A 27,773-nucleotide genomic window follows, 5' to 3' on the forward strand; every position below is an offset into this window, starting at 1 on the left:
GCAGAGTAGGCAGTTCTACGCTCAAGCCTCCACCAACTGAAGCAACAAAACACAAGCAGAAACTGTCAGAATCAACTTCATCAAAACTCTGGAAAACAGTCATACTTCCATAGCAACGAAGTTTTATAGCAACCGAGTTTTCTAACAACCAAGCTATAGGAAAGCTGTCTGGCCTTTTTTTTTTTGTACTAGTCCTTGTCCCATTCTTTCCCTGGTGTGTCAGCAATCTTGAAGACAACAGCCCATGATCCCTATGTTCTTCATTCTAGAAGAAGAGCAGACCATACATCTAAACTACTGTGTAGATTTGCTCGTATCTGTCTGGAAGCTACCTTTAAAGACTGACACATGATGCTTATATCTATTTTGCCTAAGTCAGAACTCATCTAGGGCAAAAAAGTGATAAGCATGATTAAAAACATTGTAAGTCTGAAAAACAACCTGCAGATACCTCAGCCAATAGCTCAGTTGGTACAAACAGTATACTAAAACCTGGGAGGAAGAGCTGAAACATAGTTTTCTTGGGAAATTGGGGTAATCAATATGGGTGTAGACAAAAGGGAAATCAGAAAGCTAAGTGCATGCCCAGGACAAAAATGGATGCTCAGGAAGGACCAAAGAACACCATAAATTTTCAGTTTGGGCTGATCCCTAGCCTCAGTGCAAGTCTAGCTAAGTATTGAAGGTCTATCTGCGAAGATCAACCATCTGCAAAGAGATGGTTATTTGCTTACTTGTTTATTTGTCTTTTTGTTTTTTAGCTACTGGCATTTAAGGAAAACTCTGTCAAAGTACCAAATAAACAAGAGCTAAGGAACAGAGACTTCAGTGACCACCCACACAAAAAGGAATACTAACTCTGCAAAAACAACTGAGAAAAGAATCTGATCTCCAAAGTTACCACTCCAATATTCCTATTTCCATTCTTAACAATAACAAACACAAAATCACATAGGAAAGTACAGCTCATTCAAAGGAACAAAACAAATCAACAGAAACCATGCCTAAAGAAGATCAGGCATTGAACTTACTAGGCAAAGACTTTAAAACTGTCTTAAATATGTTCAAAGAGCTACAGGAAAAAGAGGTATAAAGAATTATGTAGGGACACCTGGGTGGCTCAGTTGGTTAAGCATCTGCCTTCAGCTCAGGTCATGATCCCACAAGTCCGTGTTGGGCTCCTTGCCCTCCGTGCTCAGCAGGAAGCCTACTTCTCCCTCTGCCTGCCACTCCCCCTACGGGTGCTTGCTCTCTCTCTCTCTCTCTCAATCTGAAAACTAAGTGAAATCTTTAAAAAAAAATTGTATGAAATCATGAAAATGATATATGAACAAAATGAGATCATCGATAAAGAGACAGAAATTATAAAAAGGAAAAAAAATTCTAGAACTGAAGAAATTCAAAAGCAGGTTTGGTCAGGCAGAAGAGAGAATCAGTGTGCTTGAAGACAACAATTTAATTAACAAGCTTGAGGAGAAGAAAGAAAAAAGAATGAAGAAAACTAAACTAATACCCTAAGGGCACAATAGAATGCCAAGAAGCTCATCAACATATGCATTATGGAGAGTTCCAGAATGGAAAAGAAAGGATGGAAAGGGGATAAAAATTATATGAAGAAACAATAGCCAAAAAATTCTCAAATTTGATAGAAACCACAAAACTACACAACCAAGAAACTCAATGCACTATTAGGATAAATGCAAAGAGAGATCAATACCAAACCAAATTATACTTAATCAGACTGTTTAAAGCAAAAGAATTTAAGGTGCCTGGGTGGCTCAGTTGGTTAGGCCACTGCCTTCGGCTCGGGTCATGATACTGGAGTCCTGGGATCGAGTCCCACATCGGGCTCTCAGCTCCACAGAGAGTCTGCTTCCCCCTCTGACCTTCTCTCCTCTCATGCTCTCCCTCACTCTCTCTCTCAAATAAATAAAATCTTTCAATAAATAATTAAATAAAAGTAAAAGAGTTTAATATACAGAATATATAAAGAACTCTTACAATCCAATAACAAAAGACACCCAATTTGAAAATGGGCAAAGGACATTGGTAGACATTTCTCCAAGGAAGATATACCAGTGGCCAAGAAGTAAATGAACAGGTACTCAACATCAAGACAATTGTAAAGGAAATGAAAAATTAAAACCACCATGTGATACAGCTTCACTCCTACTTAAATGACTATAATGATTAAACAGGAAAATATAAAGTGTTGATGAGGGTGTGAAAAATTTGAAACTTTCATATTTGCTGTGGGAATGTTAAAGGGTACAGTCACTTACCCAGCAATTCTACCCACAACTATACACACACAAGAAAGAAAGAAAGAAAGAAAGAAAGAAAGAAAGAAAGAAAGAGAGAGGGGCTCAAACAAATCCTTGCACACCACTATTCAATGCAGCACTGCTCACAACAGCCAAAAATGGAAACAACCCTAGAGCCCGTCAATAGATGACTGGATAAACAAAATGTGGTATAATATACAAGGGGGATATTATTCAGCCATAAAATAGAAGGAAGTTCAAAAGGACATTCTGATGCTAAAACAAGAATTAACCGAAAAAACATTATGCTAAGTGAAATAAATCAGACATGTAAGGTCAAATATTGTATGATTCCACTCATATGAAATATCTTGCATAGGAAAATATCTAGATACAGAAATTAAAGTTTATCAGGACCTAGAGGGACAGGCAATGGGAGTTACTGCTCAGTGAGTAAGAAGTTTCTGTTTGGAGTGATGGAAAAGTTTTGAAAATAGATCATGGTGATGGCCATGCAATACTGTGAATGTATTTAATGGCCATGACTTGTATATGTAAAAATGGATGAAATAGCATATTTTATATTAACTATATTTTGTAATAATAAAAATAAAAATAGTTTTTAAATTATTATACTCAACTAGAAAGAAGATAAAACCAAATAAACACAACGTTTTAAAAAACTAGAAGAAAAAGAAGATAATTTTAAAAACTAAAAAAAAAAAAAAAAAAAAAAAAAACAATTAAAAAGGATTGAAGATAAACTGATAAATATTAAAGACAGGCCAAAAGATTCAGTGTACATATCTTAGGAGACCCTGAACACTAAAACCAAAGCAAAAGACCAGAAAACTAATTTTAAATTATAATTCAAGGAAACTTTCCTGAAATAAAAAAAATTATGTGTGAAACTACATATTGAAGAGCATGCCATACACATGAAATAAGTATCCAGAATGACCACCTCAAGTAAGAATCTTAAAAACAAAGAGAGAGAGAGAGAGAGATTGATTACTGGATATTAGAAAACAACAAAAATTCCTTAGGGCTTCTGGGGGAATCAAATGGCAAGATTTAAGGGAAAACAAAGCAAGAGAAAGAAAATCACATTATAGAAGACCACAGCACCAATGCTTCAGACTAGGTCAAACTAAAATAACTTATTATACTCAGATAATGAATTTTACATTCAACAAAACTGACATGTGGACAATCAAAATGACTAGCAAGACAGGAAAAAGGACTGGTGGTGAGCACTGACCACACAGTAACTTATAGAAATAAGACAATATGGGAATTATAATGGATTGTGATATGTAATTATATGCTCCCATAAAAATACATCATGGAACCATAACAAATAGAGGGAAAATCCCACTTTTGAGCAGAGAGAGTAATTTGTGATTGTGTGGGGAGTAGATGAAGGAACTTATAGGGTGACTAGTAAAGTTCTATTTCTTCACTTTAGTGTGATTATAAAAACATTTACCTTACAATCAATCCTTAAGCTATACATTTTTCCATATTTGGTTTTCATAATCCCTGTTTTATTTTATAATAAAAGGATTAACAAATGTTTTCCCCCTGAAGATTACACTCAATATCCCTAGTTATATTCCTTATAGCAATGCAAAATAAATATTAAAACACTATTTTTAAAGTATACCCCTACTTAGAATCTTCATTAGATATTATAAATTTCCCAAAATAGTATCCTGAAATTTATATTTCATTTATTTCTCTATTTCTCTCATTCTCTGCAAAATATTTTAATTTCATTTTACTTTAAAAAAGACTATAACTTAAATAAAAATTAAGATTTGATATGTAAAAATACCAGTCATCTCTTATTTATTTACACTTCTATCTTACTTTAGGTCGATTTTTCCTGTGTATTGCCATCATTTACAGATACATATAACTACATATCTGCCACAGGTTAATAATGAGTTGTTATCTATGAAAGGATTAATATTTTCAACTTGACAGTTGCTCATGTACACACTCTTGAAAAACTAACAAGTTTATTATTATGTGATATGGAGTTAGGGTCCCTTCTTTTTAATTTTTTTGATTGGAAACTCATTGCAACTACCTTATCCTTATAAATGGATAACTGATGAGGGAACCAGGTGGTAGGTATTAGGGAGGGCACATATTGCATGGAGCACTGGGTGTGGTGCAAAAACAATGAATACTGTTACGCTGAAAAGAAATTTAAAAAAATGCGTAACTGATCTTTATTTGTTTACTTATTTGAGAGAGGGAGAGAAAAGAGGGAGATTGAAAGAAGGGGCAGAGGGAGAAGCAAACTGCTGGCCAAGTGTCCAGGAGCCTGATGGTGGAGCTCGATCCCAGAACCCTGGGATCTAAAGCTGAAGGCAGACACTTAACTGACTGAGCCACCCAGGTGTCCCACAGATTTTCAAATCATCATTTTAAATTACATTTTTTTCCTGAATCTACTTCAAATTAAAACTGGATTTACAGTCTGAAAAGCCAAGGGCAATCACATCCCTAGTTCAGAAACTTTACTATAATACAATTTAAGTAGCCACTGATAGTCATTAATAAAACCTCTCCATTTTCCAATTACAACTAATACTGACCCACCCACCCCCAAAAAAAAGAAAGAAAAGAAACACGATTTTCTTTTTTTTTTTTTTAGAAACATGCTTTTCTATTGGTAGTTTCCCAAATGCTCAATTAACACATATTAAGTTTTCAGAGAATTCTCTTAAGTCCCCAATTTAAGGCCAACAAAGGCTCTAATTAATATTGTAATTAGTATCTTTGATCTCTTCATTTTGCAACCTATGCTAACTAAATTTCTTTCTACTCTAATTACACAGTTTGTTTACTTAATTTTTATTGGGTTACATTTTGCTGTTAATTTTGCCTACTTAGCACCTTGGAACATTGTGTGTTTGGATGTAATATCTCATAAATCATATCTTAATATCTGAAACTTCCTTAAAATATGCTTCTGTAATTAGTACAAATCCTTTACAATGTTTACAAATAAACCACCATAATCGTTCTTAGTCTTCTAACAGCTCCATCCCTTTGATTTACACCTAGGTCAACAGGCATAAAGCACTGATTTAGTTTTAAGAAGGTGGGAATTAACTATTGATTCTTTCTGAAAGACATAACTTAATTGAATAAATTCAAAATTATGCCTCAGGACCTCTGAGTTCTAATCTTTTCCCTAACGCCATATGTCTCTGTTATTACATCATTTTCTTCCTTTGAAATGAAAACTAACTTTGTCCCTCTGTCAAGGAAATAATTTGAAAATTAGTAGATGCAAAAACAACTTACATAAAAAAATTCTACAACATTGAAATTTCAGTAACTAGAAGTATTTACATTAAAGAATCAAAGTCTACTGCTTTCACTTTTGTTATAAAGTTGTTTTTGTTTCCTGAGATGATTAATTTATTTAAAAAAGGGCAATTTATTATTTTATTTGGACTAATGTATGAAAAATTTATTTTCACAAATCATTTCAAAAGATAAAAAACCTCTAAGTTTCAACCTCTTATTTATAACCACTGTTTCAATTTTTAGGTTATCACTCAAAAGCTTCATCTAATGTGATTTCTGAGCACATAGTAGAGATGTTTCATATTTTCAAAACTACTATTAAAAAATCAATATACTGATTTTTTTGGCAAATACAGAATATAATCCTGTATGTAAAATAGGAATCTGTATTAATTTGAAATTAATGACTCTGTAAGCCTACTCTAAGTATAGCTGGATCTTCAAACCAAAATTATGCAATATACTTCTTGTACATCAATAAATCAACCAGAGAAGGAAATAAACTCAGCTTAAATAAATGATCAGGCTTAGTTCTAACCATACAAAGTAGATGAATATTGTCATTTCATCAAACCATCAACTTTGTACCACAATACATACATGCACACATACGCACATATACACCCATAATACATTCATATACACCTTCATACATTCTCAATTGTCAAGGATTAACCATGTCTCCATGATGACACATCCAACCCTAGAATCTTCCATCTAATCACAAATTTATTTAAAATGAACTCACTCCTTGGTACAGTTCTTTAACTCAGGGCTAAAAAATTAATAGAGCTTAGCAAATCAGTCCTTCCTCAGAAACCTAAAATTAGATATGATATTCTAATCTCAACCTTCCAGCTCCCTAGAATGGGAGAGAAGTAAACTTGAAGCTATTGGCAGTGAGCATTTTCACTAATGTGAAGCTGGAAAGCAGAAAAGTTTGTAATAAATGAAAAGAGTGAAGCAGTCAGTCCAGGAGAAGCAGAGGAAAAGATATAGCAAGTAGATTTCATGAGTTCTACCAGTCTTTCCCTGGTTAGCAGTGCTCTGATCCTTTGGTTCTAGAGAATGAACTGTCTCATTATAATAACACTTTCATGTTTAATTAATCCTTTGATTTTTACTTGATAAATGATAGATGATAAATAGATATATACACACATATACTACACACAACTAAAATAATTCTAAATAAAACACATTAGATCATTACATGATGTTGTATAAGAAAACATCTATTCAAAAGAAGAGAACTCCTTTAACTTACCAAGAATTTTTTTTAACAATATAGGGAATTCCTTAAATTATTTGCTGTTATTCCACAGAATGAGAAAAGAGCACAAATGCTTAGCTGACTATTGAAACTTTTTCTACAAAACAGTGTTGATTTTCTCCCCAGATAATGAATTTAAAATTTGGAAAATAGGGACACTTGGGTGGCTCGGGAGATGAAGTGTCTGCCTTCAGTTTAGGTCGTGATCCCAGGGTCCTGGGATAGGGTCCTGTGTCAGGCTCCTTGCTTAGCAAGGAGCCTGCTTCTCCCCTGCCTGCCACCCTGCTTGTGCTCTCTCTCTCTCTCTGACAAATAAATAATAAAATCTTTTTTAAAAATTGGAAAATAAACATGAGCTTAAATTATATAATTTTGCAAGGTTAGTCACAAGTTAATTTTGTTTCTCAGACTTGCCTCTCTACACAAGATAAACTGGACAAACCAATGGAAATTAGACCTCTTCTCCTTAAGACTTAATCTTAGAAGGATTTAAATCAAATAAGAAAAGCCCCCAGATGATGATGTAACAAGTTAGGGTGAAAAAGAACAGTGAGGAGTTGTCCTGCGTCTCATAGGTAAGAGCTGACAAGAAAGCACTAAAACGAAGTTCCCCAAACAGTAGTGGCTACTGCAAGGAAGATCTTGTTTGTTCAGATGATGCTTTTAGCCCCCATTTCTGACTTCTCCGGGAGTGAAGTTAAATACCTGTGAATTAATAATGACATATCTTATAATTTAGTACCATTTTCATTTGTATACTGAAAAGATGGATAATTAAATATACTAAAAACACATGGCTACCTTTAAGGCAGTAAAAGCCGAAGACTAAATATAGTTCATTCTAAGAGCTTCCCATTTGAATTCACAAAGGAAAGCAAGATAATTTCCTTTAGGATCAAAACTATTTATCAAAATATAAATATTTGGGGCTCTTTTCCTTTTTAAATCAGCAGAAAATATGCAGAAATTGTTTGAAAATAACAGGTTGTAAATAAATAAAAAGAAATCTTTCTCTGTGAAATTTAAAAACTATTTTTACCATAATGTCATCTATAACTTAGAACATGATGATAACATGGTAATAACTATGTGTGCAAGATCTTTGACCTTCTTACAATAAAAAGATTGGGTCTGTTTCCCCACCTCTCAAAGAAGCCAACATCGATGACTTATGTCTAATAAATAAAATGGCAGAAGTGAGGCTGTGTGACTTCTGGGAAAATTCACCTCCCCCTGACTCTTTATCTTTTGGGACAATCACCCTCAGAACTCAGACATTTTTTGTCTGGAAGCCTGGCAGCCACAAAGAAAGGCTGCAGGTAGGTATCCAGCCCTAACCGCAGCTGAGTTAGTAGCTGGACTCAGCATTTACCACCAAAGAGCAAGTTTTAAGATTCAAGAAACAGAAAAATGACAATCTTAAAATTCATATGGAACCACAAAAAAACACAAATAGCAAAGCAATCTTGAACAAAAAGAACAAAGTTGGAGGTATCACACTCCCTCCTCCTCCCTGGCCAAGGCACAGGGTATCACACTTCTGGATCTCGATATACTTTACAAAACTATAGTAATAAAAAGAGTATGGCATGGGCTGCTGGGTGACTAGTCAGTTAAGCATCTGACTCTTGTTTTAGGCTCAGGTCATGATCACAATTGTGAGATCAGGCCCCACATCAGGCTCTGCACTGAGCTGAGCTTGGAGCTTGCTTAGGACTCTCTCTCCCTTCTCCTCTGCCCCCTCCCCATCTTCTCATGCACTCTTTCACTCTTTTCAAAATAAAAATAATGTAAAATTTTAAAAATTTAAAATTAAAGAAAAATTTTCAAAAGTAAAATTTAATTTTTTTAAATTTTTAAATATTAAAAAAAGTAAAATTTAAAATAGTGGAGAATAGCATAAAAACAGATGAATGGAATAGAACAGAGAGCCCAGAACTAACTCATAAAGTTTTGTTCAACTGATCTTCAAAGGGTTCCAAGAACACACAATGGGAAAAGGATAGTATCTTCAATAAATGTTGCTGGGAAAATTGGATATCCATATACAGAAGAATGAAACTGGATCCATAGCTCATACCATATACAAAAATAATCTCAAGATGGATAAGACCTAAAGTTAAGACCTTAAACCAAAATTACTGGGAAAAAATATAGGTAAAAAACTCTCAACATTGGCTTAATCAATGATTTTCTGGATACGACCCAAAGGCAAAACGCAAAAATAGACAAGTGGGATTGCAACAAACTAAAAAATCTGTGTCATAAAAGAAACTTCCAACAGAATGAAAGGCAACCAATGTAATGGGGAAAATATTTGTAAAACACATAGCTGATAAGTGGTTAATATCCATAATATATAAGGAATTCTTAAAACTCAGTAACAAAACCAAATAACTGGATTGAAAGATAAATATTAAAAGAATATTTTAATTCTATTAAAAGAATAAATATTTCTCAAAGGAAGACAGACAAATGCCTGACAGATGTATGAAATGTGCTCAGTATCACTAATCATCAGGAAAATTGAAATCAAAAACCACAACGACACATAATTTCCCATTTGTTAGAATGGATTTCATCAAACAGACAAAATATTACAAATATTGGAGGTAGAAACCCTTGCCAAGGGAACCCCTTGCCACTGTCAATAGGCATGGAAAATGGTACAGCGACTGCGGAAACTATGGAAGACCCATAAAAATTTAAAAATAAAACTACCATATGATCCAGCAATCCCTCTTTGGGCTATATCAAAATAAATAAAACTAGTATCTCAAAAAATTAAAGAACATGTGAAATACACACACACGTGCACAGACAGAGATAATCAGCATCTAAAAAGACGGAAATCTTGTGATTTGCAACAATTTGGATGGATCTGGAGGACCTTAAGCTTAAGTGAAATAAGACAAACACAGAAAGATAGACACTGTATGCCTCATATATATGTGGAATCTTAAATAGTCAAATTCACAAAGTAGAATGATAGTTACTATGGACTGGGGAGAAGGGAAAACAGGGAGATGTGAAAGGGTAGAAAGTTTCAGTTACTCAAAATGAGTAAGTCCTGGAGATCTAACATACAGCAATGTGACTACGGTTAACAACACTGTGCTGTACACTTTAAATTTACTAAGAGTAAATCTTAAATGTTCTCATCACATACACATGTAAAAATGTTAACTATATGAATTGATAAATATGTAATTAAATTATGATTATTATCTTACAGTGTATACATATATCAAAACCTCAAATTGTACTCCCTATGTGTATATAATTTTTATCTGTCAATATATCTCAATAGAGCTGAAAAGAAAATGACATAATTACATACCATGGGGTAAAATATTTCTCCAACTTAAACTAAAATTTTAAAAATGAGAAGAGAAAAATAGACATACTTATTTAAATCTCATGTTACTTCAGCCATGTTAATGGGACAGATACCCACATTCCTTCCCATCAGTCCTTCTCTCTTATTTCTTGCCGACAGTCTAAAATATCACTGAAAATTCAGATATTATTCACAAGAAAGTTGAATTCCTCCTTAGGCTGAAGAAAAGAATCAAAATAGGTCCAAACTGTCAATGATTATTTTCATTCTTTTTTTAGAAATTTAGGTTTACAACACAAATGCAAGGAAGGTGCAGAGATTGCCCATATACCCCCTACCCCCACATATGCATAACTTGCCCATTATCAACATCACACAGCAGAATGTTACATGATTTGTCAAGGTTGACCAACAGTGACACAGATAATCACCCAAAGTCCACAGGGTTCATTCTTGGTGTTGTCCTTTCAATCAGTTTGGGAAAATGTAGAATAACATATATCCATTAGTATAATATCACACAAAGTATTTTCAATCTCTTGCTATTGTCTTTCTCAAGGCAGAAATTTTTAATTTTAATAAAGTCCAGGTTATCAAATATTTCTTTAATGGACTATCTTTAATGTTGTACCTAAAACGGCATCACCATACCCAAAGTTATCTAGGTTTTCTATGTCATCCACTAAGAGTTTCATGCTTTTGCATTTCACATTTATATCTAGGATTCATCTTGAATTAATTTTTGTGAAGTGTGTAAGATCTGTGTCTAGATTCCTTTTTTAGTATGTGTTATCTAGTTGTCCCAGCACCATGTGTTGAAAAGACTATCTTTGCTCCATTATACTGCCTTTGCTCTTCTGTCAAAGATTAGTGGACTATATTTGCAAGGATCTATTTTTGAGCTCTCTATTCTATTCCATTGATCTATTTGTCTATATTTTAGCCCATACCACTCTTCTAGATTGCAGAACTAAATACTATACCTTGAAGTGAGGTGGTGTCAGTCCTCCAACTTTATCGCTTTCAATACTGTGTTGATTATTCTGGGTCTTTTGTGTTTCCACGTAAAGTTTATAATCGGTTTATCAACATTCACAAAATAACTTGCTGGGATTTTAAGATAGCACATTAAATCTACAGATCAAGTTGAGAACTGACATCTTGACAATATTGATTCTTCCTATCCATAAACATGAAATAGTTCTATCTACTTAGTTATTCTTTTATTTTTTTCATCAGATTTTTATACTTTTCTTCAAATACACATTATACATACTTTGTTAAATTTATACCTAGGTATTTCATTTTGGGGATACTAATGTTAATGGTATTATGTTTTTAATTTCAAATTCCACTTGGTTATTGCTAGTATATAGGAGAGCAATTGACTTTTATACATTAGACTTGTACCTTGCTACCTGGCAATGATCACTTATTCCTTCCAGGAATTTGTTTGACAATTCTTTTGGATTCTCTACCTAGTGATTATGTCTTCTGTGAACAAAGACAGTTTCATTCTTCTTCCACAAGCTATGTATTCTTCACTTCCTTTTCTTATCTTATTGCATTAGTAGAACTTCCAGTTGTTGGAATGCAAGTTGGTGCAGCCACTTTGGAGAACAGTGTGGAGATTCCTCAAGAAATTAAAAATAGAGCTTCCCTATGACCCTGCCATTGCACTACTGGGTATTTACCCTAAAGATACTGATGTAGTGAAAAGAAGGGCCATCTGTACCTCAATGTTTATAGCAGCAATGGCCACAGTCGCCAAACTGTGGAAAGAACCGAGATGCCCTTCAACGGACGAATGGATAAGGAAGATGTGGTCCATATACACTATGGAGTATTATGCCTCCATCAGAAAGGATGAATACCCAACTTGTAGCAACAAGGACGGGACTGGAAGAGATTATGCTGAGTGAAATAAGTCAAGCAAAGAGAACCAATTATCACATGGTTTCACTTATTTGTGGAGCATAACAAATAACATGGAGGACATAGGGAGATGGAGAGAAGGGAGTTGAGGGAAATTGGAAGGGGAGGTGAACCACGAGAGACTATGGACATTGAAAAACAACCTGAGGGTTTTGAAGGGGCGGGGGGGGGGGGGGTTGGGGGAACCAGCTGGTGGGTATTGGGGAGGGCACATATTGCATGGAGCACTGGGTGTGGTGCAAAAACAATGAATACTGTCACGCTGAAAAGAAATTAAAAAAAGAAAGAAAGAAAGAAAGAAAAGCAGTGGTGAGAGGGAATATCCTCACCTTCTTTCTGATCTTAGCAAAGCTCTGAGTTTCTTACCATTAAGTATGATCTTAGCTATAGGTTTTCTGCAGATATTCTAAGTTGAAGAAGTTTCCCTCTGTTCCCAGTTTTTGAGAGTTTTTAACCTGAATGAATATTGCATCTTGTTAAATGCATTTTCTGCATCTGTTAATTTTTGTCTGTATTTTTTTCTTTTCTAGCCTATTGCTGTGATGCATTACACTAGCTGATCTTCAAATGTTAAAGTGGGCTTGTAAACCCAGGATAAATTTCACTAGGCTATGGTGTATAGCTATTTTTGTACATCAGAGGATTAAATTTGCTAAAATTTATTGAGGATTTTTACATCTATGTTCATGAGAGATACTGGTGCATAGTTTTATTTTCTCATAATATCTTTGTCTGGTTTGGGCTTGAGGGTATAAAGTGGGTAGAAAGTATTCTCTCTGCTTCCTTCCTCTGAAACAGATTGCAGATAAATGGTATAATTTCTTCCTTAAGTCATTGATAGAACTCTCCAGTGGGCCCATCTAGGCCTGAAGCTTTACATTTTTGAAGGTTGTTAATTATCGATTCAAATTATTTAATAGATATAGACCTATTCTAAATTTTTTTGTGTGTGAGTTGGGAAATTGTATTTCAAGGATTTGGTTTATTACATCCAGGTTACCAAATTATCAACATAGAGCTGTTCATAGTATTTCTTTATTATATTTGAATGTCCATAGGATCTGCAGTGGTGTCCTTTCTTTCATTTCTGGTATTAATATTTTTGACATCTCTCCTTTTTTTCTGAGTTAGCCTGACCGAAAACATTGATTTTACTGATCTTTCAAAGAACTGGGTTTTTTTTTCCCCCTATTGCTTTCCGTTCTTTTTTTAAGGAAGGGAGGGGCAAAAGGAGAGGGTGAGAGAAAATCTTAAGCAGGCTCCAACCCCAGCATGGAGCCTGTTGCAGGGCTCAATCTCAGGACTCTGAGTTCATAACCTGAGCCAAAATCAAGAGTCTGCTGCTTAACCAACTAAGCCACACAGGTATCCTTATTGCTTTCCTGATTTAAATGTTACTGATTTTTGCTCTAATTCTTTTTTTCTTCTGCTAAAATTGAATTTAATTGATCTTTTTCTAGTTTCCTAAGGTAGAAACTGAAGTTACTGATTTCAGCTCAGTCTCCTATATATCCATTCAGTGCTACAAATTTCCCTTTAAGGATTGCTTTTCTTAAATCCCATAAATTTTGAAAGTTGTGTTTTCATTTTCATTTAAGTTATTTTTAAATTCTTCTTGAAATTTCTTCTTTGACCTATGTATTATATGGAAGAGTACAGTATAAGCTGAACATATTTTGGGATTTTCTAGTTTTCATCCTGTTACTCATTTCTAATTTAATTCCATTGCATTCTGAAAGCAAAAAAGTGGTTTCTATTACTTTAAATTTGTTAAGTGTGTTTTATGGCCCAACATGTGGTTTATCTTGGTAAATATTATATTAAATTGAAAAGAATGTTTATTCAGTTATCATATGAAGTAGCTTATAGATGTGAATTATGTCCAGTTGATTGATCATGTTTTTGAGTTCAACTATTTTCCTTATCAATTTTCTACACACTGGATTTATCCATTTCTGAGAGGTGGGTGTTGAAGTGTTCAACTAGGATAGTGAATTCATCTATTTTTCTTGCAATTCTGTTAAGTTTTGCCTCACATAGTTGATACTATAATGCTGTACTCTCTTCTTAGATAACCAACCTTTCTATCATAATGTAATGCCCTTCCTTATCCCTAATAACTTTCCTTGATCTGAAGTCAGCTATGTCTAAAATTAATATATATACCACTGCTTTATATAGCAGAGTATATTTTTCTCTATCAAGGTATTCTTCATCTCTTTGTATCTTCATATTTAACGTAGGTTACTTTAGACAACAAACAGTTGGGTCTTGTATTGGATCCACTCTAACAATCTCGGTCTTTTAACTGGTTCACTTAGATGACTGACATTGAAAATGATTATTTATACATAAGGATTAATATGTGCCATATTTGTCACACTTGTCTATTTGTGGCCCTTGCTCTCTGTTCCTATTTTTGTCTCCTACTCTTTTACTGCATATTATGGTTTTCATTAAGAATTTTATATGATTCCATTTTCTCTCCTTTCTTAGCATATCATTTATTCTTTTTTCACTTTTTTAGCAGTTGCTCTGGAGTCTACAATATATATTTATAATTATTCCAAGTCCACTCTCAAACACTATACTACTTCATAGGTAGTATGAGTACTTCACAATAATAAAGCCATAGAAAGAGAAAAACAAATACTTATGATCTCTTTTACATATGCAATGTTAAAAAAAAAAAGAGTCAAACTCATAGAAACAGAGTAGAATGCTGGTTACAAAGGGCTGAGGAAGGGGGAGGCAAGATAGCAGAGGAGTTGCAGACTGAGATGACACGTTGCAGGAGTTTAGCTAGATAGTTATTGAACCATTCCGAACACCTACAAACCAAACAGGAGATCGAAGAGAAGAAGAGCACCAATTCTAGGAACAGAAAATTGACCACTTTCTGAAAGGTAAGACATGCTGAGAAGTGGATCCAAAGCCATGGGAAGATAGACTGTAGGGGGAGGAGCTGGCTCCTGGCAAGCGGCGAAGCAGTGGAGCACAAAATCAGAACTTTTAGAAGACTGCTCCACTGAGGGACATTGCTCCAGAGGCGAAGGGGGGGTGGAGCTCTTGTGGGGACAGTGTGGTGTCATAGAAAGACCAGGGATGTCTGAATGTGGCAGAGCTCACAGGTATCACATCAGGAAAGCTGACTACAGAGACAGAGCCAAGGAGTGAGCTCTCAGCTCGGGTTTACGTTAAACCGGGATCCGCAACACAGTTGGGCCACTGCTCTTCAAGCAGAGACGTCACAAGTAGCAGATCTGGGGAGACTCACCTTTCTCCTCCAGAGGAGGAGTGCAGCAAGAATTTGCTGGGTTTGGAGACTCCAGATGGGGCTGTGTGCCAGAGACAGAAACGCTCGGTCACAGACCGGGTGAACTTGGAGCAGAACTAGAGACCAGGGAGATGGGAGTGATTGACCGCTTTTCTCAGGATGCACTGAGGAGTGGGGCCCAGAGCTCTCAGCTCCTCCAGGCCAGAGACTGGGAGGCCACCATTTTCATTCCCATCCTCCAGAACTCTAGGGAAAGCGTTTAGAGAACAAAGGCTCCCTAAAGGAAACCGAACAGATTACTTAGCCTGGTTCCTGGGAAGGGCGGTGCAATTCTGCATCAGGCAAAGACATCTAAGAATCATTGCAACAAGCCCCTCCACCAGAAGATCAGTAAGAATATCCAACCAAGACCAAGCTCACCAATCAAGAAGAACAGTGGAACTTCATAGCTAGGGGAAAGCAATGCATGGAATTCATCACATTCTCCCCATGATCCTTTAGTCTTGCAAGTTAAATTAAATTTTTTTTAATTTTCGTTTTTTTTCTTATTCTAATTTTTTTAACTTTTCCTCTTTCGTCTTTTGATGTTTTTAACTAGATTAACAATACCTTTCTTAAAAATATTTTTTTAAAACTTCATTATTATAGTCATATTTAATCCTTCATTGTATTTATATCAGGGTTTGTTGTTTTTTTTTTCCTAAAAAGTTTTGGGATACAATTTCTTCTGATAGATCAAAATATACATATTTTTTGTATACATATCAGGGTGTTTTTTTTTTCCTAAAAAATTTTGGGATACAATTTCTTCTAATAGGTCAAAATATACCATAAATCTAGCAGAGGGCTATATATGTTCTAGTCTCCAGCCTGAGTACATTCTCTCCACCTTTTTTGTTTTTTCTTTTTCCAACCAACTTACCAATTCGTTTTTTAGAATCCTTTTTAAATTTTCATCTTTACAGTCATATTCCATCCGCTCATCGTGTTTATCCTTATTTTTGTGTGTATATATATATATATATATATATATGTATATATATATAAGTTTTTCCATTCTTTAACATTTTGGGAGGTAGTTTTTTCTAAGAGACCAAAATACAGCCAAAATCAAGTGGGTAGCTCTGTTCTATTCATCAGTCTAATATATATATATATGTATTTTTTTCTTGTTATCCTCTTTCTTCTCCCCCCAATTTGGGGTCTCTTTTGACTTTGTTGGCATACATTTTTCTGGGGTCTTTGCCAACCATTTACTATTTTATTATCTTGTTCATATATTCTTATCTGGATAAAATGATAAGGTGGAAAAACTCACCACAAAAAAAAAGAAAAAGAAAAACAGGCACTACCAAAGGCTAGAGACCTAATAAATACGGACATTGGTAATATGTCAGATCTAGAGTTCAGAATGATAATTCTCAAGGTGTTAGTTGGGCTCGAAAAAGACATGGAAGATATTAGAGAAACCTTGTCTGGAGAAATAAAATCCCTTTCTGGAGAAATAAAAGAACTAAAATCTAACCAAGCTGATATCAAAAAAGCTATTAATGAGGTGCAATCAAAAATGGAGTCTCTTACTGCTAGGAGAAATGAGGCAGAAGAGAGAATTAGTGATATAGAACACCAAATGACAGAGAATAAAGAAGCTGAGCAAAAGAGAGACAAACAACTACTGGATCACAAGGAGAGAATTCAATTGATAAGTGATACCATAAGATGAAACAATATTGGAATAATTGGGATTCCAGAAGAAGAAAGACAGATGGGGACAGAAGGTATATTGGAGCAAATTATTGTAGAGTATTTCCCTAATAGGGCAAAGGGAACAAGCATCAAAATCCAGCAGGCACAGAGAACCCCCTCAAAATCAATAAAAATGGGTCCACCCCCATCATCTAATAATAAAACGTACAAATCTCAGTGACAAAGAGAAAATCCTGAAAGCAGCTTGGGACAAGAAGTCTGTAACGTAAAATGGTAGAAATAGTAGATTGGCAGCAGACTTACCCACAGAGATCTAGCAGGCCAGAAAGAACTGGAATGGTATATTTATAGTACTAAATGAGAAAAATATGTAGCCAAGAATACTATATCCAGCTAAGCTATCATTGAAAATAGGAAGATAAAAAGCTTCCAGGACAAAGAAAAATTAAAAGAATTTGTAAACACCAAACCAGCCCTACAGGAAATATTGAAAGGTAATATCTAAGCAAAGAGAGAGCCTAAAAGTAGTAGAACAGAAAGGGACAAAGACAATACACAGTAACAGTCCCCTTACAGGTAATACAATAGCACTAAATTCATATCTTTCAATAGTTATCCTGAATGTAAATCAATTAAATGTCCCAATCAAAAGACACAGGGTATTAGAATGGATTAAAAAACCAAAACCCATCAATATATGCTGTCTACAAGAAACTCATTTTAGACCCATAAGTCACCTCCAAATTTAAAGTGAGGGCGTGGAAAACAATTTACCATACTAATGGACATCAAAAGAAAGCTGGGGTGGCAATGCTTATATCAGATCAATTAGATTTTAAGCCAAAGACCATAATAAGAGATGAGAAAGGATACTATATCATATTTTAAGGGTCTGTCCAACAAGAAGATATCACAATTTTAATTATCTATGCTCCTAATATGGGAGCAGCCAACTATATAAACCAATTAATGACAAAATCAAAGAAACACACTGATAATAATACAATAATAGTAGGGGACTTTAACACCCCCCTCACTGAAATGGACAGATCATCCAAGCAAAGATCAACAAGGAAATAAAGGCACTAAATGACACACTGGACCAGAAGGACATCACAAATATATTCAGAACATTTCATCCCAAAGTAACAGAATATACATTCTTCTCTAGTACACATGGAACATTCACCAGAATAGTTCACATCCTGGGTCACAAATCAGGTCTCAACTGGTACCAAAAGTCTGGGTCATTCCCTGCATATTTTTAAACCACAATGTTCTGAAGCTAGAACTCAATCACAAGAGGAAAGTTGGAATGAACTCAAATACATGGAGGCTAAAGAGCATCTTACTAAAGAATGAATGGGTCAACCAGGAAATTAAAGAAAAATTGAAAAAATTCATGGAAACAAATGATAATGAAAACACAACTGTTCAAAATCTGTGGGACACAGCAAAGGTGGCTGTGAGAGGAAAGTATATAGTGATACAAGCCTTTCTCAAGAAACAAGAAAGTTCTCAAATATGCAACCTAACCCTACCCCTAAAGGAGCTAGAGAAAGAACAACAAAGAAACCCTAAACCCAGCAGAAGAAGAGAAATAATAAAGACCAGAACAGAAATCAATGAAAAAGAAACCAAAAGAACAGTAGAACAAATCAATGAAGATTAATAAACCCATGGCCAGACTTATCAAAAAGAAAAGAGAAAGAACCCAAATAAATAAAATCATGAGTGAAAGACGAGAGATCACAACCAACACCAAAGAAATACAAACAATTATAAGAACATATTATAAGCAACTATACGCCGGCAAATTTGACAATCTGGAAGAAATGGATGCATTCCTAGAGACATATAAACTACCAAAACTGAACCAGGAAGAAAGAGAAAACCTGAGCAGACCCATAACCAGTAAGGAGATCAAGGCAGTCATCAAAAATCTCCCAACAAACAAGAGCCCAGGGCCAGATGGCTTCCCAGGGGATTCTACCAAACATTCAAGGAGAATTAATACCTATTCTCCTGAAACTGTTCCAAAAAATTGAAATGATAGGAAAATTTCCAAACTCATTTTATGAGGCCAGAATTACCGTGATCCCAAAACCAGACAAAGATCCCATCAAAAAAGAGAATTACAGACCAATATCCTTGATGAACACAGATGTGAAAATTCTTACCAAACTACTAGCCAATAGGATCCAACAGTACATTAAAAGGATCATTCACCACGACCAAGTGGGATTTATTCCAGGGCTGCAAGGTTGGTTCAACATCTGCAAATCAATCAATGTGATAGAACACATTAATAAAAAAAAAAGAACAAGCACCATATGACACTCTCAATAGATGCTGAAAAAGCATTTGACAAAATAAACATCCTTTCTTGATCAAAACTTTTCAAAATGTAGGGATAAAGGGGACAAACCTCAATATCATCAAAGCCATCTATGAAAAACCCACACCAAAGGTCATTCTCAATGGGGAAAACAGAAAGCTTTTCCCCTAAGTTCAGAAACATGGCAGGGATGTCCATGATCACCACTGCTATTCAACATAGTACTAGAAGTCCTAGGCTCAGCCATCAGGCAACAAAAAGAAATTAAAGGCATTAGAATCAGCACAGAAGAAGTCAAACTATCACTCTTTGCAGATGATATGATATTTTACAAGGAAAAACCAAAAGACTCCACTCCAAAACTGCTAGAACTTCTACAGGAATTCAGTAAAGTGTCAAGATATAAAATCAATGCACAGAAGTCAGTTGCATTTCAATATATCAACACCAAGACAGAAGAAAGAGAAATTAAGGAGTCAATCCCATTTATAATTGCATCCAAACCCATAAGATACCTAGGAATAAACTTAACCAAAGAGGCAAAGAATCTGTACTCAGAAAACTATAAAGTACTCATGAAAGAAATTGAGGAAGACACAAAGAAATGGAAAAACGTTCCATGCTCATGGATTGGAAGAACAAATATTGTGAAAATGTCTATGCTACCTAAAGCAATCTACACATTTAATGCAATCCCTACCAAAATACCATCTATTTTTTTTCAAAGAAATGGAACAAATAATCGTAAAATTTATATGGAACTAGAAAAGACGTCAAATAGCCAGAGGAATGTTGAAAAAGAAAGCCAAAGTTGGTGGCCTCACAATTCCGGACTTCAAGCTCTATTACAAAGCTGTCATCATCAAGACAGTATGGTACTAGCACAAAAACAGATACATAGATCAATGGAACAGATTAGAGAGCCCAGAAATAGACCCTCAACTCTGGTCAACTAATCTTTGACATAGCAGTAAAGAATGTCCAATGGAAAAGAGACAGTCTCTTCAACAAATGGTGTTGGGAAAGGTGGACAGCCACATGCAGAAAAATGAAACTGGACCATTTCCTTACATCACACACAAAAATAGACTCAAAATGGGTGAAAGACCACAAGGTGAGAAAGGAATCCATCAAAATCCTTGAGGAAAACACAGGTAGGAACCTCTTCAAATCAGTTGCAGCAACTTCTTCCTAGAAACACCACCAAAGGCAAGGGAAGCAAGGGCAAAAATGAACTACTGGGACTTCAACAAGATCAAAAGCTTTGCATAGCAAAGGAAACAGTCAGCAAAACCAAAAGGCAACTGACAGAATGGGAGAATATATTCACCAATGACATATCAGATAAAGGGCTAGTATCCAAAATCTATAAAGAACTAATCAAACCCAACACCCAAAAAACAAAGAATCCAATCAAGAAATGGGCAGAGGACATGAACAGACATTTCTACAAAGAAGATAACCAGATGGCCAACAGACACATGAAAAAGTCCTCCGCATCACTTGGCATCACAGAATCAAAACCACGATGAGATACCACCTCACACCAGTCAGAATGGCTAAAATTAACGAGTCAGGAAGCGACAGATGTTGGAGAGGATGCGGAGAAAGGGGAATCCTCTTACACTGTTGGTGAGAATGCAAGCTGGTGGAGCCACAATGGAAAACAGCATGAGCATTCTTTAAAAAGTTGAAAATAGAGCTACCCTACGATCCAGCAATCGCACTACTGGGTGTTTACCCTAAAGATACAAATATAGTGATCTGAAGAGGCACGTGCACTTGAATGTTTGTAGCAGCAATGTCCACAATAGCTAAACTATGGAAAGAACCTAGATGTCCATCAACAGATGAATGGATAAAGAAGAGGTGGTATATATATACAATGGAATACTATGCAGCCATCAAAAGAAATGAAATCTTGCCATTTGCAATGATGTGGATGTAAGTAGAAGGTATTATGCTGAGAGAACTATGTCAATCAGAGGAAGACAAATATATAATCTCCTTGTTATGAGGAATTTGAGAAGCATAGTGGGGGGTTTCAGGGTTAGGGAAGGAAAAAATGAAACAAGATGGGATCGGGAGGGAGACAAACCATAAGAGACTCTTAATCTCACAAAACAAACTGAGGGTTGCAGGGTGGGAGGAGAGTTATGGAGAGGATGGTTGGGTTGTGGACACTGGGGAGGGTTTGGCCAAGGTGAGAACTGTGAAGTATGTAAGCCTGACAATTCACAAACCTGTACCCCTGGTATAATACATATAATACATTATATGTTAATAAAAATAATTTAAAAAACAAAAACAAAAACAAAGGACTGTGGAATGGGGGATAGTGAGAGATACTGGTGGAAGGGTACAAGCTTTCCATTACAAGATGAATAAGTAAGAGTATCTACCATACAGTATGGTGACTATAGTTAATAATACTGTATTGCATAAATGAAATTTGCTTAGAGATTAGATCCCGCACAAGAAAAGTTACCTATTGGAGGTAATGTATGTATTAATTGTTGAGGTCGTAATCATATCAAAGGCTATACGTATATCAAATCATCACACTGTACATTTTAAATACATACCACTTTGTATGTCAATTATAACTCAATAAAAGTGGGGGTGGGTGATAAAAGGGGAAGAAGATTCTAGTTACCAGGCCTTGAGCTGCCCCAAATGATTCTGAGTAGAGAAAAGACAAAGTTGTCCCTGTCAAATCATGCCCAAATCATGATATTCATAATTAAAATAAATATTCTGTTTTGAGTCACATTTTGGTGAGAAGCTTTGCAACAACAGATACTTTAAATAGAAGCAAACTGTCTTTAAAATGTTAGGTAAACAAGGGACAAATAATAATCTAAGCAATAGGGGAAGAAAATAATTAAGAATTTATAATTTGTTTCACAGAAGTCCACAATTAGTTTCATAATCTCACAAAACACTTGCTTTCTCAAATGAAACAAGGAGATGAATGTGCACAAAGAAATTCAGATACCATTCCTATAGAAAACACAATGTCTCAAATAAACTAGCTAACTAGTCTGGATATATTTTTGAACTTTAAAAAAACTAAAACTAAAAAAAACTAAAAAAAAAAAAAAAATCTCCCTGATTGTGAGATGATCTTATGCTAGGTGCAAACACAGAGTAATAGTGATTATATTAGACATGTTTATAAATACAAACATGCAGGGTTTGATTACTTTGAGCCTTTCTTTTCCAGTTGGTAAAATTACTCACAATACAGAAAACTTAGAGAAAAGATAAATCAATGGTTTACAAAAGAGATAAAGAAAAACACAAATTACAATAAATAAGCAAAGGAAATATAAATTTGAGAATCCACTGAATAAAAATAATCAATGATGATAAATTTACTTTTGTAATACTATTAGGGAAATATGGGAAATAAGGCTTTCCTCATTTACAATACACCTTTTTACACATTTAACAAATATATTTTGGAATGACTATCACATCATATTTAGTTTGCCCATTACATCATCCTTAAGATACACAGTGAACACAAGGGACAAAGATCCTTGCCTTTCTATAAGCAGTCAAGTAATTTCCAGGATATAGCTTAGGAATAAGACAATGTAGCATAATCAGTACCATTAGGACTTTGGGAAGCAGCTGCCAATTTGCAAGTATTTTAAGACATCTTCCAATGAACAGATTGCCTAAAAATCTGTATACTTTTCTTTTACAGTAACAATCAATATACTTCATCATATTACTGAAAACTCCTTCCACCAAAAGTGTTTGCAGAGGATATTTATGAATGAACACCCACACTTGAATCTTAATTGATTTATCAGATTTTGTTTAATGATTTCCTTTCAAGAAGGCTTTTCTATAAATGTTTATTGATTATAAGTAAATTCACGTGAAAATCCTAGAGTTAATGTAAGACTGTTGCTTCTAAACACTTTAACACAAATGAGCCAAAGATGAGATCGCTGACCTCACTACATATATAACTTCTTCAGTCTCAAGTCCCACTTCCTTCAATAAACCTTTCAAGCTATAGTATTATATCCTCTGAATTCATAGTCTCAATTTTTAAACTTATATAGCACTTAAATCTCTGCTCTCTTGGGTATCGCATTTACTTATTTATTTTACATTTCTATATTTTATTTAACTCTTACATTTTTATTTAACATTTTAAGTCTCTTTTTTCCAGCTTAATTTTAAGTCTCTTGATTATAATTACTTTAACTCATATTTTAAAAATATTTTTATTGTCTCCCCAACTGGATGTAAGCTCCCCGAGGGCAATGTCTTGGTCTATTTTGTTCAAATTCTGAGTGCCCAGCAACAGTACTATAGATACACAATAAATATCTGCTAAAAGAATAAAGTATGCAGTAAGTATTTATTTTTCAATTAATAAAAAGATCCTATCTGACAAGGTATAATGACTATACTGGTATCCTTTAAATTGTTACATAAGCTTAAATTTTTAAAAAATAGACAAAATATTTCTTAATCCATAGTAGCTTAACAGATGAACCCTAATTCTCAAATGTTTATCTGTTTGTAGCAGATGTGTGGGTAAGTCTATAGGGTTCCCATACCAGGTTCTTAACATTCAGCAATTGCCAAATAACTTCTTAGAAACAGATAGTTAAGCTAATATTTCACCACACAATGTCAGGCAGCATTTGCTAATACTCTCAAATAAAGAAAGACTCTTAAATATCATCAATTGTGATTTGAATGAAAATTTTTGCTTTGCTCTGAAATCAAGATTTCCTGAGGAGATGTAGAAAAGTTTTACCTAGAGAAGCTCTCAGTTGCATGGGTATCTCAGTAAACCTGGAAATCTTGTGCAACTATAGCTGAGTAAACACCCACTGCATTGTCAGAAGATCTAACTGGACCTCTGGTAGCCTTCAAAGGATGTCCTTCTCATAAATCAATGGTATGTAAAGGTGACTGCCAGGCAAACGGTGGGTAATTTTTTTTTAAAGATTTGTATTTATTTATTTGACAGACAGAGATCACAAGTAGGCAGAGAGGCAGGCAGAGAGAGAGGAAGGGAAGCAGGCTCTCCGCTGAGCAGAGAGCCCGATGTGGGGCTCGATTCCAGGAGTCTGGCATCATGACCCGAGCTGAAGGCAGAAGCTTTAACCCACTAAGCAACCCGGGTGCCCCGGTGGGTAATTTTTAAAGGCCAAGGATTCTCAGAAGAAAAAATGGAGAGCCTAAATCCTTCCCAAAGGCCTTTAAAGTTAAGCATTTTAATAATCCATGCAAATTGAAGTCCTGAGATATCCCAGATAATGTGGTCCAGACTGAGGGCTAACAGTGGACAGGAGCTCAAAGGTCCCTGAAAGAAAATCAGTCAGACTGAGGTGATCGAAGGACATGGGGAAGGTGAATTGCAGTACAGGTTGTAGGTGTGTGTAGATGCACTTCCAGATTTATTACTGGCATCGTGTTTCAGAGGAATAGCTAAGCATATGAATATAAAGATAAAACTAAAGCTTTAGAAAATAGACTGTGAATTACCATCCCTTCCTGTACAGGAACCTAAACTAACAAGGAGGACACAGAAGACAGAACACACTATACCATATGGGGCTCATTTTCAGTACTGACATAATGTGGCAGTGACAGAAGCAATGATAACTAGAAATGGAAGTATACTGGTAGACTGATGAGACTTTCCAATTTGATTTGAAAAGGTAAATCCAAGAAATGTATAAGCTGCATATATTAAGTGAAAAAAATGAAAAGGACCTAAGTTTATACAGAAGCAATAGTCCACCAGAGGTTATTAATTCATGGGGTGCCTGGGTGACTGAGCAGGTTGAACGTCTGACTCTTGATGTTGGCTCCAGTCAGGATCTCCTGATTGTGGGATGGAGCCCTGCATCAGGCTACACACTCAGCAGGGAGTCCACTTGAAATTCTCTCCCTCTCCCGCTGCCCCTCCCCCCACACATGCATGATCTCTCTCTACAACAAATAAAAATAAATCACTAATTACTTACTCATTTATCATTTACCTATCACAAATAGGTGCAAAAACTGGTTTTAAGAACCCCTACTGCAAGCTCACATAGACCATCTAAAACACTTGACACATTCTCTGATCTGTGGCCTCAGCAAAAGCTCTGAGACAGACATGTCCCAATTTAACTTCCTGTGCATTACTCTGCACTGTGCCAGTCAGGATAAACAAGACAAATAAGCCACAGGTACAGACTCTACACAGTTGACAATATAATGGAAAGGGGACTGGTAAATAAGTAATTGTAATGCAATATAGTAAAAACAAATGGCCAGGTGAGACTTAGGAGGGGGCAACTATCTCTGTTGGAGGAGGACAGGAATACTTCATAGAGGAATATATCTTTGATTTGAATCTTGAGATATAAATAGCTGCTTAGTATATAAAGCTCCAGGTAGACAACAACATGGTCAAAAAAGCACTGAGACATGAACCAGCAGGTAGCATTTCCATATGGAGAGTCAAAGATCAGGAAGAACATCTGAGAATGGCAGAAGATGAATGTAGAAATTAAGCAGACAATTACAAAGGGCTTTGTGCACGAAGAGTTTCAAAGAGTTTGGACACTATTACTAAGCCTCTGAGCCACTCTACACAGAGAATAACATTATACCTATTTGCATTAGGATGTTCATGCTAGAAAATGTGATAAATAGATTTGGGGGGAGTAAGAATAAAAAGACTTCATTTTATTGTTTCAGAAATTTGATTTATCTGAATGTGGACTTTGTGTGTGTATGAGAACAGTGTGGACGGTGTAAGAAAGAGAAAGAAAGGGAAAAGGAGATGCAATTTCTAAACTAGATACATAATTTCTCTAATTTTTCATAAGGAATAGCCTTATTCCACTATCTTCTTAAATTACACTTTTTTACTGTTCATTTTAAAAGTTTCTTCCAAGGGAATTTTTAGTCTACTTTGTGGAGAATGCATAAAACAAATTTAGTTTCCCAGATGCAAAAAAATTCCAGAGACTACCATTCTTAAACTCAGTTTACTTGTGCTGAGTCTGTTTTCAACAGGAGACTAACAAAAATGAGCTTTGTGTCTTGGATGCTTCTTTTTGCAATTTCAGTGTTTATGCTTATTGGTTTGGCAAGAAACCAAATAAGCAGTTCATGGAGAAAAACTTGGCAAAAGAGAACTCCGCTTCTACTAGGAACTCCATCAACTTCCATTTTGTTATTAAAATTATCTTGATATAACCTCCAGAATCAGTGGAATCCAAAATAGTGAAATAGGCAGGATATTGGGAAGGTAGTATTTTGGATATTTAGTTTAATAAAGGAGTTAATGAGTAAGCTCAGAAGTCACACTGCCTGGGTTTAAATCCTGGCTCTGCCTCCAAGCAGCTCTGTGACCTTGAGCTAGCAAATCACCTGCCTTTTGTCTCCTTTTTCTCTTGTTTACATTTCCAGTGTTCTATCTCCATTTCACAGGGATGTTAGGAGGATCATAATAATGCATGAAGTATGATCAACCCCATGCCTAGAAAATACATATCGTCAGTAAATGGTACCACTATTTTTATATAAATATAAGAATATCACTGCAATGACTGTTTTCATCCTTTACTATCATAGGATAGTTAATGAATATCTAACTGTTCCAGTTTTTAAAGCCAATACATCAAGCATAATATCTGATCTTCTTTCAAATTCTTTAAGAATCTTTCCATTTTCTCCTTACTTCAACCTTGTATCACAAAAAAAGTTCTGGCAGCGACACAGTACAGCATAATGGATCAGCATTTTAAATCATCTTAATGTTTGTTATATCAATAAATGAATAATGGAAAATATTCAGATGCTGAATATGTAAATGTAACACATATACTTAAACTATTCTTTTTGATACATGGTAATGACCACAAAATTATAATGGTCCACCTAAAATTATGCTGTCTCATATAACAATTGTGCCAGGTATTTCAGAGGAAGGTATAAATCTCCAATAATGTCCTGGTGGCAATGGAAAGTAATTAGAGTATTTCACACTTAAAGATTAATATTTTGGATTTATATTGTACTTTTCATCTAAAGGCCTCAAAAAGTCTCTATAAACATTAATTCATTAACTTTTCAATTGCCAACCCCTCCCATAAAGTAAGGAGGTAACCAAAAGGAATTTACAAATGAGGAAAATTAAATCAAGAAGAACTAAACGTTACATTTATGATTTAGCAATCACAATATACTGCAAGATTTTTTTCCAGGATTTTAAGTAGTGTTTATGGACTGAAGATTTTCCACATGTGCACAAAATCCTTAAATGGTTTTCA

General features: G+C 35.1%; 1 protein-coding gene across 2 annotated transcripts in view; it reads right to left on the reverse strand.

Annotated features, from left to right (window-relative positions):
- LOC111155139 (glutamate ionotropic receptor delta type subunit 2) overlaps positions 1–27,773 on the reverse strand; it is a 1,452,064-nt gene that overhangs the window by 1,393,064 nt on the left and 31,227 nt on the right. The window lies entirely within an intron of this gene.

Source organism: Enhydra lutris, unplaced genomic scaffold (genome assembly GCF_002288905.1).
Source record: "Enhydra lutris kenyoni isolate GAN:26980312 unplaced genomic scaffold, ASM228890v2 scaffoldscaffold3, whole genome shotgun sequence".
Taxonomy (NCBI): Eukaryota; Metazoa; Chordata; class Mammalia; order Carnivora; family Mustelidae; genus Enhydra; species Enhydra lutris.